Here is a 19,386-nt window from a genome sequence, read left to right on the forward strand (position 1 = left end):
TCTAAAATAAGGAAGGAAAATATCAAGACAGAAACATAGTACATATCAATGTGCAAATTATTAGAAATTCTGCTATTAAGTAATAATAAAATATTGTCTATTTTACATAAAGTTTCACCAGAAGTAGAATAGCAGACTGTGACTCCCATTTTTTGTCATTTTCTTTACATGTGCCATACCATTATGCCTAAGCTTTAAATTATGATTATACAGAATACTAATCTCAGGACAAAGTACTTATTTTATACTATTTATAGGTTTGTAGGTTCATAGGTAGGTACTAGGCTATTGGCCCTAGAGCATAATTAAGCCTAGCCATATATTTTGTGCTATAGCACTCCCTCGCAGGTGGTTTAACTGTAAATTCAAACTGTAAATTCACCCCTGGAGTAGCACTCTTGTCCCTTATGGAAAGGGGAAACAAATAAATGTTCTGCCTGCTCTGCGTTATTCATATTTAAAATCCAAAGGCATGGGAATTCATAGTTAGGCTTCTAAAGAGTTTTCAGGGTCAATAGTATAGTATGACACTATGAAACCATGATCAGATCTCAAAGTAATTTGCACTTAATTGTAAATGTAACTCTAAAATTATATGCATCTCTTGCATTTAACTTTCTCTTAGCCATAAGGTGCGCAAGAACTCCAAGACATTAAACAAAAAATTGACTGTAGTTCTACACTTAACCTTGCATATTTTCTTCTTTTAATCATCTACACCTCTCCCTAATGACAGGTTTAATTGAGATTAAACATCACTATTTATTAATGTACAATAGTTTTCAGGTGGCATAATTTCCATGATATCGAACTACAGAAATATTTCCAAGTTAGTTTCCTGAGTCTAGTTATTATTCACATTCCCCCATTAATAGATATATGTTTATTGTTTGATCTGCATTGCACTGTTGCTCATTTCATGGTCTCTTGACTCATACTGGCATTATCGTAGGTGGAGGAAGTCACACGGTTTGTCATAGGAGGTATATAGGTATATAATCTAATTTAAAGAAGACTGGTGGTATTTATATAGACTACTACAAACTAACTATCATATCAAAGAAACTACCTTACTGTTTTCTCATTCCTCTAAAATCTGTAACATCAACCTACACTGTCAGCAAATCTTACAGGTAGAAACATTCTTTGTCACATTATCAAAATTATGGCATCTCCGCAAGTGGACACTTCTCCACTAGTACTTTGACCTAAAAGGTCAGTATTATACCATGAATCCAGCCATTTTTTGAGCATATATAACCAAAAGCCTTCTGATTTTCTCAACATCAAAAGAAAACAGACTAACTGCAAAGCAAAGAACTCAGCAACATTTTTTTTTTATTAATAATACGCTGTAAATGAGTTAGAAAAAATTAAAAAGCTTTACCTCTATTAATTTTCCAGCACAGAATTCTCTAATCTTTTGTAAAGAAGGCAAAAAGCATTATTAAGGGAGAAGGATAAAGCTACTGTGAGCTAAGACAGATGTCAATTTATGTAGTGTTATTGACAGACTTTATTCTATGTTTCCATATAAAGCAAAAAGGTATAGACAGTTAAAAAGTAAACTTTGTGACAACTTAATTTTCTGAAAAAGCATAATTTTTCTTTTAGTACTAAAAGCACATTTTTCAGTAATCTGGTCTTTTAGAGATGCTCCGCACAGATACATAATACTGTTACATAGCTCAAACATCAAATGGCACTGTGAAGCAGGGATTATTCTATTTATTCTTTGATATCCAGATACAGTCAACAAGATATATGTGCTTGTCGTCAAGGGAAACTGAAAACCACAGATGAGGATAGGTAATGTGCTTTGAGTTTTATAGTCTACATGCTGTGGTTTCAACAATCAAATATAGATTTTCTGCTGGACATAGAAATCTCATAGTTCTAACTTATATGCTGTACTGACAGCTACAATTACTTGACAGAAAGTTTGTTTTAGAGGACTGCTGTCAAGGTCACTGTTGATTAGACACATGGTTGGCAGAACACATGAATTGTGTAACTTTACTTTGCCAGTGTTTTGCTAGAAAGAGGAAGATGCAGAGCTTATGAATGTGTAAAAGTGTGTTTGTGTTTGCACACGCATGCAAGTGTGACGTTAGGTAAACAATCTTTTTATGATAGAAATGAAAAAAAAAACTCTTCCATCTCTTAGTCAAAATTCTGCATTCTGCAGCACTGTTTTTGGTACTGTCAATGTGTAAAAAAACTTAAATGAATAATGCAATCTTTAAAAATGAAAATAGAAGGTAGGAAAAGGCAACTGCATTTTGAAAACAGTATCAGACTAGAAAATTAGCCTTCTAAGCTATCCCTTCCTATGCCAGAATGAGTTTTTGTTTGCAATGTACCCATTTGATTATTGAAAGTGTGCGACTACAGAATTCATTCTAAAACAGTAAAGGAAATAAATCTGGTAATCACTGCAAAATCCAGTGGTCAATGAACATTAAAATGATTGGTAATGGAAGTACCGCTCTCTCTCTCTCTCTCTATATATATATATATATATATATATATATATATATATATCACACACACACACACACACACACACACACACACACACACACACACACACACACACACACACACACTATTGTACAACAATCAGAGCTACTCAACTGGGTAAGGAAATATCAAGACCTCTCATTGCTGTATAGTCCAGCATCCTTCAGACGATTTACATCCTATGCGGTGTTTTTTTATATAAACTATAAAAGAAGAGCTCAGAATTACAAGAAAGTGTCAACAATCCTTATGGGTTTATCAACAGAAATTATTATCATGACTAAAATGAGTGAGAAGAGTCTGTAAAACACATTTCACCTGGGGTACAGCAATTTCACTGCATAAAACAGCAAGGTATTATTCGCATGGACATACATACATACATACATATACATACACATGTTTCAAGCACGAGCATTAAAGCCCTTCTAGCTTGCCAATATGCCAAAACACTTGTTTCCATAATAAATGTCCAGGCATTTCTTAAAAATATCTAAACTAGTACTTGCTTTAATGTAATTTGATAGTCTGTTCCAGGTATCAACTACTCTGTCAGAGAACCAATTAGTACATTTCTCATTCCTATAGAATCGTCTACATAGGTTATCTGACGATTCTCTGGTACTTTTTGATAACCCCAAACATTACCAGAGGTAGTTGTCCCTAAATGCCTTATATACCTGAATAATATCTCCTCTTAAATATCTGTAAGAGACACTGTACAAGTTCAGATATTTTAGTATTTCATAATAACTTAGATTTTCACATCCATGGATGCCCTTAGTATATTTCCGCTGTACTCTTTCCAGTTTATTCATGCTTGTTTTCCTATATGGTTTCCATATTGTTATTCCATACTCAAGTTTGGGTCTAATGTAACTAACAAACTAAATTATGTTTGATTTCCTAGACTTTATAAATCTTTTTATACAATCTATATTTCTATAACTGTCATTAGCCGATTGGTTGATATGATTAGAAAAACTCATAGCTGAATCTACTCATATACCCAGGTCCTTAAATGAGTCTACAGTTTCAATCACTGTGTTCTGTCTTAAATATTCACCTTTCAGTTTATGTCTCCCAAATCTCATATGCTTAGTTTTTGATGTATTTATCAACATATTATTCTCCTGTGCCCAAATGCTCAATTTAGTCAAATTATTTTGCAGACAGGCCTTATCTGTAACACTTGTAATCAGTTTACCCAATTTCAGGTCATCAGCATATAGACTGTAGAACACCTCAGATGAAAAAGTAAGGTCTGAAAAACACAATCTAAACAAGTAAGGGCCTAGTATGAGCCCTGTGGGACACCTTGACTGTAACCAAGGATTTCACCTGTCCAGTTGGCGTGCGATACTTGCCATGTCCTATTTGTAAGCCATGCAGCTATCCATCTTATCAACAGTACATCAGTACCTAGTTATACTAATTTATTGATCAGTGTTTTGTGCATGACCCTGTCAAATGCTGAAGTTAAATCTATATAAATTACATCACAGCACAATTTTTCATTCATAGCTGTTATTATATTGTTATAGAACATCATGTTACAGGTGGTAATAGATCTATTTTCAACATATGCATGCTGATATATTGTTTCAAGTCCCAACCTATCCAGTTCTGACAATAACTTATCCAGTATTACCTTTTCCATTATTTTTCCACAACATGAAAGTAGACTTACGAGTCTATATGATTCTGGGTTTGTTCTACTCCCCTTTCACTTAAAGACAGGTTTAATAAGTGCATGTCTCCAATCTTCAGGACTCTCCCCATATTTATATGACCTAGTGAATAATAGATGTAATGGCAGTGTAAATTCTTGCTTAAGTGTTCTCAAATCATTGTTACTTATTCCGTCTCCTCCCTGCACTTTGTTTGGATCCAGTTTGCACAGTTCTTTTTCAATATAATCTAATTTGATTCTACTATCTGGGGTTACCTGGATGTCACTAGGACAACTTAACACCCCTTTTGTGGAGCCAAACTGTTTTGCATAAGATTTTGTAAATATATCTATAATCTGTTGTGTCTGAGAATAAATTTTAGAATCTGCACAGTTTATCAATTTGTGTATCTTTACTCCTTCCACATCTTATGTATCTATAAAAAGGTTTCCAATTATGCTCAACATCTTTATATACATTTTCTTCAAAATTTTCTTGTCTGACACTATGCTTAATCTGTTTGTCCAGCTAGTTTATTTCAGTTTTCAAAGTTGTAGTTTGACCTCTCTTCCATTTCTTATATTTTTTGTCTCTCACCTTAATCAGGTATCTTGTTCTTAGGGAAATATACCCCCCTGATGTTACATGCCTAGATCCTGATGTTAAACATTTTTTTGATTTTTTTGCACTCAAACAATTTATCTTTCAAATCTTTTCACATTCCATCTGCAGTTTTTCCACTGAACACCTCACTCCAGTTAGTTTTATATAGCAACGTTTTTGCTCCCCTATAATCTGTAATTAACATTCTGTGCATTGGTTTAGATTTCAGTTTGGCAGAATTATCTAGCAACAAATTAACCTTTATGACCCCATGATCACTGCACATCAATGGTGGCAAAACTTGACTTGAAGTTACAGTAATTTCTTTAGGAACACAAACAATATCTAGTATATTCCATCCAATGGTAGGTTATTTTACAGTCTGAAGCATTTGTTGTTCCTGAATATACTTTGTGAATAATTTCTTTACTAACATTGTTGAATCAATATTATTCCAGTCTGTTTCTGGTAAATTTAAGTCCCCAGCTAATATTATTCTTCCCTCCTGTGTTTCATGTAAGAAATGTATGAATTCCTCTAGGTCATCTGCACTTGACTTTGGTGGTCGGTACATTCCAGCAATTGTTATATGTTCCAGGGTTGTCTTTATTGTCACAGTTACACAGTTTATAGTATTGGTATTATCATTGAACATGTAATCATCACAAGTCTCATAGCTATCTTTAATCCCTATTATAACACCTCCACCTGATTTTTTTGTTAGAATGTCTGTTACAGTAAAAACATTTACACCCTGACAAAACTGGTGTCCAGTCATTGTTCTTTAACCATGTCTCACAAACTATAACAACATCAATCTTGTGGGAACGTAGCAAATTTTCTAATAAAAACACTTTATTATTAATGCTCCTACATTAACAACCATCAGAGATGCATCAAATATTGATATCTGTGAACTGTTAAATTTTTGACCTGGCAAAAATCCTGGCTAGTGTTTGTCAAATATTGCAAGATATCTGCTGCAACAATTCTCTTCCCTGGTCTAGGCAAATGCACACCATCCTGTCTGAACACGTGTGCCCAAAAGATGCTTTATACATTTCCATTTTTTTAAAACAGGACATTTTTTCCATGTAGGTGTTTATCCAAAAAATCTTTCATTCACAGTGACCTGACTATCCTTTCTGTAGGTGATTTGTGAAAAATATGTCCTAACACCAGTACAAGCTATACTATCTAGGAGGGCTGTCAGTTCCCGACTAACAGTCAGAGAATCTTTGTTGGTGACATCATTTGTACCAACATGAATAAAAACAGATCCATACTTATCATCTCTGCAAATATATAGGTTCATAGGTTCATAGGTTTATACTAGGCTATCTGCCCTAAGGCATTTATAAGCCTAGCCCACATTTTTGTGGCTTACGCCTTATATGAAAAAAAAAAATACTGTGCCCAGTTGTTGTGTTTGTCCAGCAGTGACACAGACACAGAGATGATTCTCCCTTCTGCTCTCTCCCATCCACAGGTCCACAGGTCTAGATGCAGAGTCAAGGAGTGCTCTCTGTGCTCATAGACTGGGATTTTTATTCACAGCATATTTTTGAGGTGGAGCATGTCCATTAATTCCGGGGTTGGACTGGCCTGTATGTCAGGTGTCACACCGGACCACAGTTGCCGTGCGCCACCTCTTTTTGCATCCTCTGTGGGTAAGGCTGAGATTTAACAGCTGCCTTGTGCTGCGTTAATTCCTCATTTTTTCTCAGGTAGCAGCACACTGTAGGACACCCATCCGTCCCATTGATGCTGTTTTTTTTTTTTAGAGTTAGAGAGAGCAGCTTTCACCTGCACCGGAGATTACGGGCTGCTGGGATAGTTATCTCTCCTCCTTTAGGGGGGGGGGAGGGGGGTGTAGTTTGGAACCTGCCTGCCAGTATGCAATGTCTGTTCGTGGGTTCAGTGGATTTTTGTTGGACTAATTCTTTATGGATTTTGTTCTATCATGTAATAGCTTTCTCCTCTTATTGTAAAAGTTGTTAATGGCTGGGGTCCACCCAGACTGGAGCACTTACTCTTTAAAAAAAGTCTTGGTTTTTTTTGGGATCCTGATCCATGCGGTGCGGTCCTGGAGGTGTCCATAGGCATTTGTAAGGGCTTCCGCAGCTTAGTTGGTGGTTTCTTCAGGGGCAGGGGGGGGCCTTGGATACTCTTGTCTAGTAAGTAGTGTGATTTGCTTTTCTTCTTTTTTTCCTTTTTGTTTGGGATGGGGGGATTTTGTCCCCATGTTTGTGACAATGAGATCTAGTATATTTTCTCCTCTCTCGGGGAACAGTGACTGACTAGCTCCATGGCATGAAATTTATGAACTCCAGGAACCGTGAGCAGTTTTTGGTTGCACCTAGATGGTTTCCGGTTGCATTGCCAATCCACCTGGAGGTGGGTGTGGTGTCTTATGAAAATGATAAACCCTCTCCGTTGGTGTGGTCGGGTTTGGGGCTGAGCTACGGCGGGCCGAACCCTAATAGTGCGTGGGAGGTGTCTCTCTAGAGCCTTGAACCAGGTTTACATTACAGACATCGATGTTCTCCATAATGAGAAGGAGAAGGAGAGAAGGGCATTTTGAGGCGATTGAGCAGCATTGCCCTATTGAGACCCTCAGTTTCTTCCCATTTTTGTTTTCTAGGGTGGTGGGTTTAGAATAATTTGAGCCTTGGGGTGGCAAGTAATTTAAATAATGGCCGCACTTAGCCAATATCGGTATCCCAGGTGTGCGGTGTAAGTGCATTGTCAAGCGGCAGCGCAAGCATGCAAGCATGTCATCCCAGGCAGACAGACACTTCACATGACACCACCAGACAATAAGCCAAACCAATTGTTAAAGCTGATTATCTTGTCTCTTTGTGAAGGATACTGCTCTCAGGGTTAGGTCGTATCAGTTCCTCTAATAACTGAATCTCCAGTTACAAGAATATCTTTGTTGACCATCTCAGAAGAATCTTCAGCTTCTAATACAGTCATTTCTGCTCTATCAATTGTTACAAAGGATAGATCTTCATCACTATTAGTCTTATTAATTCCACTGTTTTCATTGTGTATTCAATTCTCATCCAGCTGGCATTGTAAATCCACAGCTTGAGCCATGTGGTCAACATCTGTCTTTCTCTTCTTATTTCTTACAGTAATGTTCTTGAATCCTTCCACGTTCAGTTTTGATTTCTTCCTTTTCACCTGCCCCTTGCCTCTTTTTTCTACCTTTTTCATTGGAAAGGAGATGCATTTTTCTGTAGACTGAGGGTTTTCTGATAGACAGATATCATCATTCCCTGTCTCCAGTGTGCTACATAACAAAGCAGAATCCTTTTTACTATGTATTCTCTTTCCTTTACAGTCATTAGTCAGTTTCTTTTTCTTCCTTGTTATTTGTTGAGAACTTCTTCCTTTCTTTCTTTTTTGTTTCCTTCTAAACAAACTGGATCCTCAGATTGCTGAGTACTTGCATCCACAATTCCATAGTTCTCAGGGGCCTCATCATCTTTCACAGGAGTTGAATGTTCTTTGCAGAAAATAGATGCATCATTTCCTAAATCTGTTCTATTTGTTCTATGCCTAACATTATTTAGTTCATCAGTCCAGTCATTAATATATGATACAACAGTTCTCCACGCCATGCCAATTGCACACGTGCAATCAACATCATTAAGTCGAGATTTGCTTCTAACAATGGTAAGCAAATCAACCAGCTTTTAACACGAGGAACAAAGATCACCAGTGTTATCAGCTGTTACCTTTAAATATGCATAGCATTTATTGCACTGTACAAGATACTTGCGCATTAGCAAATTGTTAATTGCATACTCATTTAAGGAATCCATATTCAGCTTTAATTGAATAAAATATTGCAAAGGAAAAAAAAATACACAAAGTAGCAAAGAATTCAAAGGAACTTAAATCAACTTCTATGACAAAAATTATACCAGCAATATACAAATAAATAATAAAATACAATAAAGTTGTTCTGATCATACAAGTTCTACCAGCCAGACAGAAGTTGTAATTTCTTTACTTCGCACGCAAAGCTTCTGCTCACTATAGCTCGCAGTCGCACCTCCTTTTAACAGTAAGAATAAATAAAACTTCTCTTACCAGTCAACTCCACAACAAATCACAAACCAAGACAGGATTGTTTTGATATGCTCAGAATTTTCCTCTCTGCAGTCTGTATAAATTTATAGCTGTCTAAGTCCCTTGTGGTGGCTAGAGCTTGCCTGTCCAAAACCTATCACTTTCTCAAAACGAAAAGTGAAACTAAAGGTAAAAAAACAAAATATAAATCAAAGTAAAGCTTGTTAATAAGCAGCCTCTTCCTACCTACAAACAGTTAAAAATAGTGATAACAAATGCAATATAAATTCAAATAAAACTTCTGTTACCTGTCAACTCCACAACAAATTGCAAACTAAGACAGGATTGTTTTGATATGCTCAGCTACAAACATGTGGAAACATGTGGAAACCATATGATTCATTGTGAAAACTCATTTAAAATGGTCAGCTTCAAGCAATTTACAGTAACTATGTATGATAGTGGACAGTTACCAATAGAGGCAGGCCAGTGTTAAGAGTTACAGATAGCAATGGGCTTAGATTTCATTTCTTGTTATCAGTGATAACCCCTAAGATAAAGTCAGAGTTGGGAATAATCAAAAGATTTGTGTGTTTGTGTGTGTGTGTGTGTGTGTGTGTGTGTGTGTGTGTGTGTGTGTGTGTGTGTGTGTGTGTGTATGTGTGGTATACTTTTGTATCTTTTTCATTAATATTGTTGAAGAGGAGTATCTAGAGTCATGCAGAATAGTATTAGATAAATTCAAAATTATATTTCAAAAATGAAATGGTCTAACATCCAATTACACACCACCTTAGAATAAGTTTTCTGTACAGTCCTTTGCTGATGTAGAGTAAGCAATATCTTTTGGCTTTTCCCAGTTAGGGGTTGCCACAGCAGAACACCTGTCCGCTTATGATTGGTAGTAGATTTTTACAGTGCTGAGGTGCCAGCCCGACCTTCAACTAATGCACACCCATTCACACATGCTCCTACCTGCATGTCTTTAAAGCATCACCCGACCACAGGGAGGGCATGCACACTTTACAGAGAAGGCACTTCCAGCCTAGAATCAAACTGGAGAACCTTTTGCTGTGAGACAACAACGCTAACCACTGCACCACCCCGGCCTTCTTGTCCTTTGCTAATTAGAGTACAGAATGCATATTTGAATCATGGTACATGTTTATACTGTTCACTTAAATGCAATAAGTGCTACTGGTAACCATTGTATGCATTCAAAGTATGAACTCATGGTATAGCAAATCTTTAAAAAAGAAGAAAAAATTAAGGCTATGCATATTTTATTTGCATGGAGTAGCTGTGCTACATTTCATATGTAGCCAATTAGTATTTTTTAGATATGTTCATCCCTTTTGCCACCTGCTTATCAGCTCTGACAAAAATAATTGGACTGATTGCTCCCCGTAGGATACTATCTGATCATGACAGGCCATCATCTATGCAGCTGAAATATACATTTCTTTGCATGTGGGCCCATACTGCTTTCTCCTTTAACAGAGATATACATGTTCCCACATTCCAAAAAGGCTATAATCCCTCTTACCAGAATAGGTGGCCTGGCCTAGGTTGACTGCTCTAGTTCCTGGACCTCTAATCAAACTTGACAGTCTGGTTTACTGGCACTCTTTGTCATGGAGAAGGTCAATATATACACTGTTTAACTGATATAGAAAATATTTCTGGCCAGTCTTCAAAGCACAGAGAAAGAGATTTTACGTTATGACAAAATGATGAAAAATAACATAAATGTATAATTAACTCATGCACTCATTTTATATGCCACAAATCCAATGCCAGTTTGTGTTATAAGATAAGACTGCATAACCACAACTGACTTGATAGCTGAATGAAACTATGACAGAGCAGAATATCAACAACATATTGTCCACATGTGACAATCAAGTAATGCAAGCATCCCCTATTTTGACTGAATGCACCAAATTATCCTGTTCTATGCACCATGTTGGAGGCTCCAGGAGAAGGATAATTAGAACAAAAGGATCTAGGAAATAACCCTTGGTACACATATTAAGAGACAGTACCTCTGACTAGATGACACTTATTTCAGTATTGCAGATGCAATTTGTACGAACCAATTATGTCCATAATTATCTGGATAAACATATATCTTAAATTTCCGGACACTGTCTTTGCATCAAAGGTCAACAGAAAGAGACTGAATGTTATTTATGTTATGTGGCTCCGCCCAGATATAATGGATTACACACCTGTGGTCTAAGATGTTGTGACAAAACATGAATCTGGACTGGTCCCTACTAAGTAGGCAGCATCACACCAATTTAAATCAGTGAACCAACATTTTTACTAGTCTATTATCATCTCAATTAATAGGTGAAATAGGTTGTTAAAATTCAAATAATGGGACTCTTTAAATGGCTTCAGGATTAGGGAAGTCTTGGGAATCTTGTTGCCATTGCAAAAAGAAAGAAAGAACATGGGCCAACTGCATCATTAAAATAACATATGGTTTAATTGCTTCATTGAGCGTTTTGAAGAGTTTGGAAAAAAAAAACAGTTATAAGTAAATGACTAGAAATTCTTAAACTATGAATATCAGATAAAACAGATTGACTCCAGTGATCTCCTGAATCAGATAGCCTACCGAATGCCATGCATACTTTCATTCAAACAGAGACAACTGAAAAGAGCCCTATTGTTTCAGTTGGATAACTGAAGATAGATTTGTAACTAGGCACTTAAATCTTAAGCTTAATGGCCATGAATCAAACATAACCTTTAAATGCAGAGTTCAGTGCTTTATGAATAAACTCTGTTCTTTACCGAGAAGCTAATCCTCATAAGCCTCAGTACAACCTAATAACATGGCAGTATTTTTTTCTTATGCTTATTTAGAGGGATAACAACAATCCTTTGATATGCCATGAAAATAATACTTTTATACACCAGCTATTTAACAAATTGGGTTTCAAGCCTGAATTATATGATGGATTATCTTTCATTTTCCTGTGAATGCCTCCATCCATTGGAGGAGAAGGTAAAATAGACCAGAATGAGTCTTTGCTCAGCCCATCACCAATTAATTTCTGCAATATCCAGGCATTCTACATGATAAGATAATGCATATACTTTTTGGTCAACGACCTTTGTGAGCAATAACTCAAATAGTAAGAAAAAAGCATCACTTTTATACTTCAAAGCTCTGCAGACCTCCCTATCACTAAACTACCTGGCTTCCTCAAAGTAAACTCATTAAGGTGTGTCTGAAAAGTCTATGACTCCTCACAGACCATGCAGAGCTTCGATTTTATTAGTGAAGTTTGGATTCCAGGCTTCTTAATGGTCCAACTTAAAGGAGTGGGTACCACCCATGTCACCCACTAAAGCACTGGCAGGATTATTTTCCTCATACTGCAAACCCATAAATGAAATAAGGGAGCAGCTAGCCATGTCTAAATTGATGTTATAGTATAATTCTAGATTTATTATCAACTCACTAAGAAATCTTTTAGGCAGAACTATCCAGCCACTTGTATCCCTTTTCTTAGTATCAAGAAAGCATCTACAGTAAATATTTCATAAAATATCAACCATACAGCCAGCTTGTCTCTCTGAAGGTGTATATTGATTTAAATACTCCCTCCAACAAACTGTGGACTCAATTTCTTGAGAAATATTTGTTTAGTTCACTAACTAGATGTGGCTTCACAGGTTTTTCAGCAATGTTGTATATCTCTGCCATTTGTAATAATCTAGAAGTTCAACTTCTCTTACTGATTGCATTTTTTTCAGGCATTATTTGTTGCCAAGGGACCAACTAAATAGGTGGTGCAATAACATAAAATCAGCAGGGACAAGGAACCTTTCTTCCCTCAAGCCATCCTCCAATAACATACAATATCCCTACACACTCCTTTAAAATATATATAGTAAGAGACATGAATGCTATAAAGGACAAACTATCAAAGTGCATGTAAACAGTTACAGAGTGTATTGCTACTAATCCAGGATAAAGTCATAAAAAATGGATTATATCATGATTAATTCAGGATAAAGTAGAAAAAAATAGATTATATCCTGGTTAATCCTGGATAAAGTAGCAAAAAAAGACAGATTCCAAAACAGTTGCCCCTATTCCAAAAAGACATGCTGTCAGTGCAAGTGACATTCTTTAGTACAAGGCCCATCTATAAACAGGCTTCCATTGAGGTCTAGATTCCAAAATACCTGCTGTCAGTGTAAATGGTCACTTGCACTGAGAGCAAGTCTTTGGAATTGGTCACTCTGAAGTGTAGCTTGCAATCAGTGAGTTGGACCACCTAGCCTCTAGGAAATTAATCATCCCACTGCCATAATTCAAGAACTAGAAACTATGCCAAAAACCACACGTCCAATGGAAGTATTGTACAAAAATGTTATGTAATTATCCCGTGATATATGGATGACAAGTAAAGATCCTAGGAAAGGTAATATGAGAAACTAATGTCCCTTAAATAAAAAGTCAGAGCAGCATGGTATCTAAAGAAAGAAAATGAAATGGAATGTTAGCAAATATACACAGTCTAACTGAGCAGAATACTTAAAACTGAAATTGTCCAGAGGGTGACTATATTCAAGCTAGAGAAATAATCACTTAATAAAAGGCTAGGCTAATTTTTTTTTCTGCAAGAGGAAAAAAGAAGCAAGTACTAATACATTATAAGTATCCAATGCAGCCAGAAATATTGCTTACAGTAGAAACAAAGACCTGCGTTTGGTGGATGTGTAGCAGGTCAAGTAATACTGGATCACAGGCTGTTTTGTAGGCTAACCATAGATCACCTCTCAGCAGGCTAAAGGAGATTGAGTATAATGACAATGCTTTGCACAGACTGCATAGGACCTATTTTCTATACTGTGTATTTTTTGTGAAGAAGCTCTGTAAATGCTCCAGTAGTTGAATATGCCTGGCTATATACATACTGTAGATGGCATGGTACACAAAGATTGGTTTTATGAGGGCAGATTACATCAGAGCAGTGATATATTTGGAGATAGATGCCATACCCTTGCTTCTAAGTTATGCAACATTGAATGATTTTTTTCACTGCAGTAGACATATGGGGGTCAAAAGCCAAGTCACTGTTTCCATGTGTTCCCAAATTGATGACTACCTGATCTACTCATGCATGTATTATCAATGTAGTAATTTGAAGGGGTGACCATCTTTACAAAAGCTACTTTATGTACTTCTTTGCATTGGGTTTTAAACTGACACTGGCACCAGTTATAAGTCTGAGGCAAGGCTTCTTGGAGGACATTTATTTCTTGGGGATTCAATAACTACACCTAATTTGCAGTCATCTATGAACTTGGTTAGCCAGTGGCCCCTGATATTAACCTTGACCTCAGAGAAGTGGATGCTAAAAGGAACAGCCCCAGCAATGAGTGCTGCGACACTCCAGAAGTGACTGGCCTTTTTGTGAGAGTAGACTTCTCTATTCTAACTTCTTTGGTCCAATCTGTGACCCAGATGACTATTCATGGAGTGATGTATGGCTTTATACCGAATTTAGTGAGCTTGCCTACAATCCCCAAGTAAGGTATTGTGACAAATGCCTTGTCCAGGTTGAGATAGGCAGTATGCTCCATTTTGCCTTAATCCATTGCTTTAATGACCTTCTTAAAGAAATCTACTAGGCTGAATAGGCATGAGATGCCCTTGATGAACTGAAGCTAAGTTGTGTTCAAATGTTTTAAGATTTTATATGTCTTCATATAACATACCCATGATTATTCTTTCCATAGCTCTGCATATTAGACCAGTGAGGATTATGGGTTGATAGTTTTCTGGGTCCATGGATGGTCCACCCTTGTGCAGTGGGATAACATTTACAGTTTTTCATTCATTCAGCATGAAGCCTGTTTGGAGGTCGTGGTTAAATAATGATTCTAGTGGATATAACAGTTCATGTTTCTTGGTATTAAAGAGACATCCTGGGGTATTATTAGGTCCTTCAATGCAGTGACCTTGGCCTTGGAAAGTGCCTTGAGGACCTGTTCCCTCATAATAGTTGGGAGAGTTATGGCTGTGGGTATTTCCTCATGGGTGTCTTGGAGAAGAGTGGTAAAATTAGAGCTACATTTATTGCACAGTATATTTAATATATCTTCCAATTCAATATAATTGCATCATTTACAACTAATATGTTGCATTACTGTGTATTGCCTGTGATGTTGTGGATATAGCTGAAGAAAGATCTGTGATTGTCATTGGCCTGGGGGACTCTTTTTATCTCAAATGTGGCTTTGTTAGCCTTAATTAGTCCCCTGTGTTGCTTTGTATGACTGATGAAGGAGTCATTTTCTTGCTGGGAACTGCTTGTCATAATTTTTCAATGATTTTCTACCATTTATTATACAACCTGTTAATATTCAGATTCCTCCACAATGGCTTTTTTTGTGCTTGCCTTATGCTTGTTTCATGTAGGAACACATTTCTCTGTGCAGCTGTTAAAAAGTTTACACAGGGGTTACATGAATGGTTCCAGCAGCGGTGTTTACAGGGTATGGAGGACTTGAAATGTTTACATGTTGTCACTTAATAGTAGGAAGCTTACCTTAGAATAATTCTTGCATTTTCAATGGTTAACAGGAGTAAAGGCTTTTATTTTTCTTTCAAAGCAGACTATCTATTACTATCTATTTCTGACCTGACCAGTGAGGACATTACACATGGGAGGATACAATGTTCTCCCATGTCTTTGAAGATTTGGTGAAGGATATTTGTGCCCTATTAGGTGTACATACTAGATGGTTCAGGGTGCAAGTGTTTAAAAACTCCAAGTATCTCTGGGCTTGCATGTTAGGGGTCATGTAAGATTTGCATTTTATAATGGGTTAGTTAGAGTTACCAATGAATATGATATTGGGTTAAATAGACAGAGTGCTCAGAGTACCCTTAATTGCATGTGTATTATAGGTTCCATGAGTCATAATGGGGACCTATGGCTTGCAGAGATATGGTATGGGATGTTGCCTATGGTAATTTGGATGTTAAAAAGCTCAACTACATCATAATGACTGACCAGCAATATGGTGTATTTGTTTGTGATGTAAATAAAGACACCTCCATCATTTGTCTCTTCATGTGCATTAGGTCGTCTAAATGTGTGGAAGGACATTATAGCCCTGCACTGCTGGCATGCTGTTAGTGGCTGTGAGACAAGTCTCAGTAACTGCAGAGACATTGACAGTTTCCAGGGTAAGGAGAGTTCACAAGTGGTGGACATTCTTGTTTAGACTCCTGTCATTGGTCAGTAACACCTTTTGATTTTCTTGGGTTGATTTTGCAATGTTAGAAGATTTATCAGACTGATTTTCTTCTTCTTTTGGCTTTTCCCAGTTAGGGGTCGTCACAGCAGATCACCTGTCCACTCATGACTGGCAGTGGAGTTTTACAATGTTGAGTTGCCAGCCTGGCACCCAACCTTCCACAGTAGAAGAGAGAAAGAAGGTCAATCTGATAATGCTTAATAAAGGCACAATGGGAGATGAAAAGGTTTAAGCCAGTATTAGAAAGTCTACATGTCACAGATGTACAGTAATTCATCCTAGGCAAAGCAGCAATGTCTGTAAACCATATCCTCCCAGATTGACAAACATTGTACCCACTTCAAATGACACCAAAAACTAAGAGAATTATTGAAGTCAATTATTTTCTGTTTATATTGCGGTATCACACATGGAAAAGGTAGTATCCCTCTAAATGCAAGGATCATACAAGACAGGCACATATTGTCAGAGAGTTCCATCATTTCTCTCTTCACGTAGTCCAGGGAGGTACATCTCAGGTCATTTATACTCACATGGTCTATGAGTCGTACTGGCATTTGTGGTTCAATGACCTGAGTACATGTGTGTCTGACAGATCTTGGCCCCTGACTGGAAGCTGACTGTGAATCTCTCCTTAAGCATCCTGGTGAGTGGGATATCTGTGTGTCATACAATAAAGTTTCCTATGACCAAAATATTGGGTTGTGAGGGGGGGTTGTCTTATGGGCTTACAAGCTGAGATTCTGTGAGATGTAGCTGTATGTGGCATGTTAGGCTTTGTTTTAGTAAAGTGTTTTTGAGGTTGCTGAGGATACTTATTGTGGGTGCAATGTCTGACAGGTCTTTGAGATTTAGAAAGATTACACTAAATAAACTCATCATATCTGGGTTTATGTGCTTGGTCCTTATTATGTGTGTTGAGTGCATTATGTGTGTTACTGACAACCTATTTGGTATTAAAAGTGCTTGCATGTGAGAGCTTTGTCTCCAATTACATTGTATAACTACATCTCTCACATTCTTTATCAGTTTATTTAAGAACTGAGTGATTGTCAGTAAACATTAGACAATTGCTGTATTGTGTCAGGATGCTCATATCTTGTACTGGCCGCAGAAATAGTAGGACAGTGTATATCCTTAGCAGCAGATCCAAATTACATGATCTTCAAGTGGTGGGTGCAACAGGGTATACAGCTGGCTAGTTCAGCTGTTGTAACAGTATAGACTATAATCAGGAGTATCTAAGAGTAAACTCCTATGGCATTGCTACTGAATGGCCAAATTAGATACTTCTTATGCAACTAAGTACTGAGGAAATTTTAGGGGTAATTTTATATGGAAAATATTAATTCTAAGTGCCTGTGTCTATACAGGGCATCGCTAACCACAGCTGCACATATAACAGTTGAGAAAATTCAAAAACAAAGCAAATGGCCCTCTGGTAAATATGTAACTGGATATGTTGTGTGCGGCTTTGCTATTCGCACACTAACAAGTGACTCACCAGCTACAAATTGATGACTTTAATAAAGCAATGTATAAGTATATGAAGTATATCACTCTAGTCAGCCATTCCCACAGCATCATGGGAATGTCATATGTTAGTTGAATGGTCATGTATGTAGTCATCAGCCCTTGGCTAATGCATAAAACATTGACTTAATTCAATTTGTACAGTAAGGCTAAATTCAGCAAGATATAATAGCACTGAAAAGAGTCTGATTCCTGTTCACACCCAAGAAATAAGCTGTCCTTTAATAATCCAAACCCTGGTTCCTTCCCAAAAGTTCCTCATGGGGTTGGTGAAAAAGTGAACAGAGTGGCATATAAGCAACACTGGATGACCAGGGAAACAAAGAAAGCATACTAAAAGAAATATTTTATTTGCATTTGCAGTAACATACCTACAATGCTTGCAAATGGTTACACATATACTCAGATTTAAAGTTTAGGATTTCTATTACAAATTAAATAATGGGGTGCATTCTTTTTTGGAAAATCAGTAGCCCGTTAAAGGTTGTGAGAAATCTTTCATTAACACTTAACAGGTGTCTGGTTCTTCCTTAACTTAAAAGAAGCTTTGGTTAACTTTGTGGAGATGACCTTGTTGCCCACTCATTTATATCTAGTTTTGCAATCAGTATATGATGCAAGCATTAGTTTACAGTTGCTACACAGAGCATTCTTAAACCAATGATCTTGCGCTATTATATACTGTTCTTGCAGAAAATTCAAAAGTGGGTGACCTTATAACAGTACAACCAAATGCAGTGGGTTCAGGTTTTAAGTATTTGTGTGCATGTTCAGCAATGTATCTTTCCATCAGATTCTGCATGAAGTGAATTATGGTATGGCTTTCCCTCCCTTCCAAAAGACCAAAAGATGGTTACACATTATAGTGGAGTGCAAGTCTATATCCTTGTGCTTCATTTCTAGTTTGTTAATGATATGTGTTAGTATTTTCTCTTACTCTAGGTAATACAGTTCTTAGCCTGTACCTCATGTCTGGCAACTTGCTATGATAGTCTTAAAGGGTTATCCTCTAAGTTTCTTTGGTTATATGTAGCAAGTCTTGGGAATGTCTGTCATGTACCATTTCAAAGAATATGAATCTGGGTGCAGCTTGGAATATTTCTCTTAAAAAACAAGAAGGTAAGGAAATGGTTTGCCTGTTTCTCCTATTTTTTCTAGTGTTCTCTACAAATAAATGTTTAAATTGTGGAAAACCATGCAGCTAGCCTGTCTGATGGTGGTATAAAGATTTTTTTTAACTCACTTCAAGACAAAAAAATTACAAAGGTAAATCATTATTCTTGACATGAATGGTATGCCATGGTGTGCAGCACATTTTTAATAAATGCTATTGTTTTGTTAGTTATGGCTTTGGCAATAACTCTTTAGAAGGTGTTGTGTCAGGAAATTTTGCTGCAAAACAAATAAATATGAGCAAATGCTGACAGCCCATACAATTGGGCCTACATTGTCCATTTTAGGTGTTTCAAAGGGACATTCACAATGGATAAGGGCATCAAAGGATTCTTAAATCTTGGGTTATGAAACAGTCTTTTCTCATTCTTGTGCAAAACACCAGGACACTAAAATCTATTTTAAACAGCAGATGGCATAGTAGTGCAGCAGTAACATTGTCGTCTCACAGCAAGAGGTTCTCTGGTTCTATTCTCAGTTGAAGTGCCTTGTGTGTAGAGTC

This window comes from Protopterus annectens, chromosome 5.part1 (genome assembly GCF_019279795.1).
Source record: "Protopterus annectens isolate FY-2018-M chromosome 5.part1, PAN1.0, whole genome shotgun sequence".
Lineage (NCBI taxonomy): Eukaryota > Metazoa > Chordata > Ceratodontiformes > Protopteridae > Protopterus > Protopterus annectens.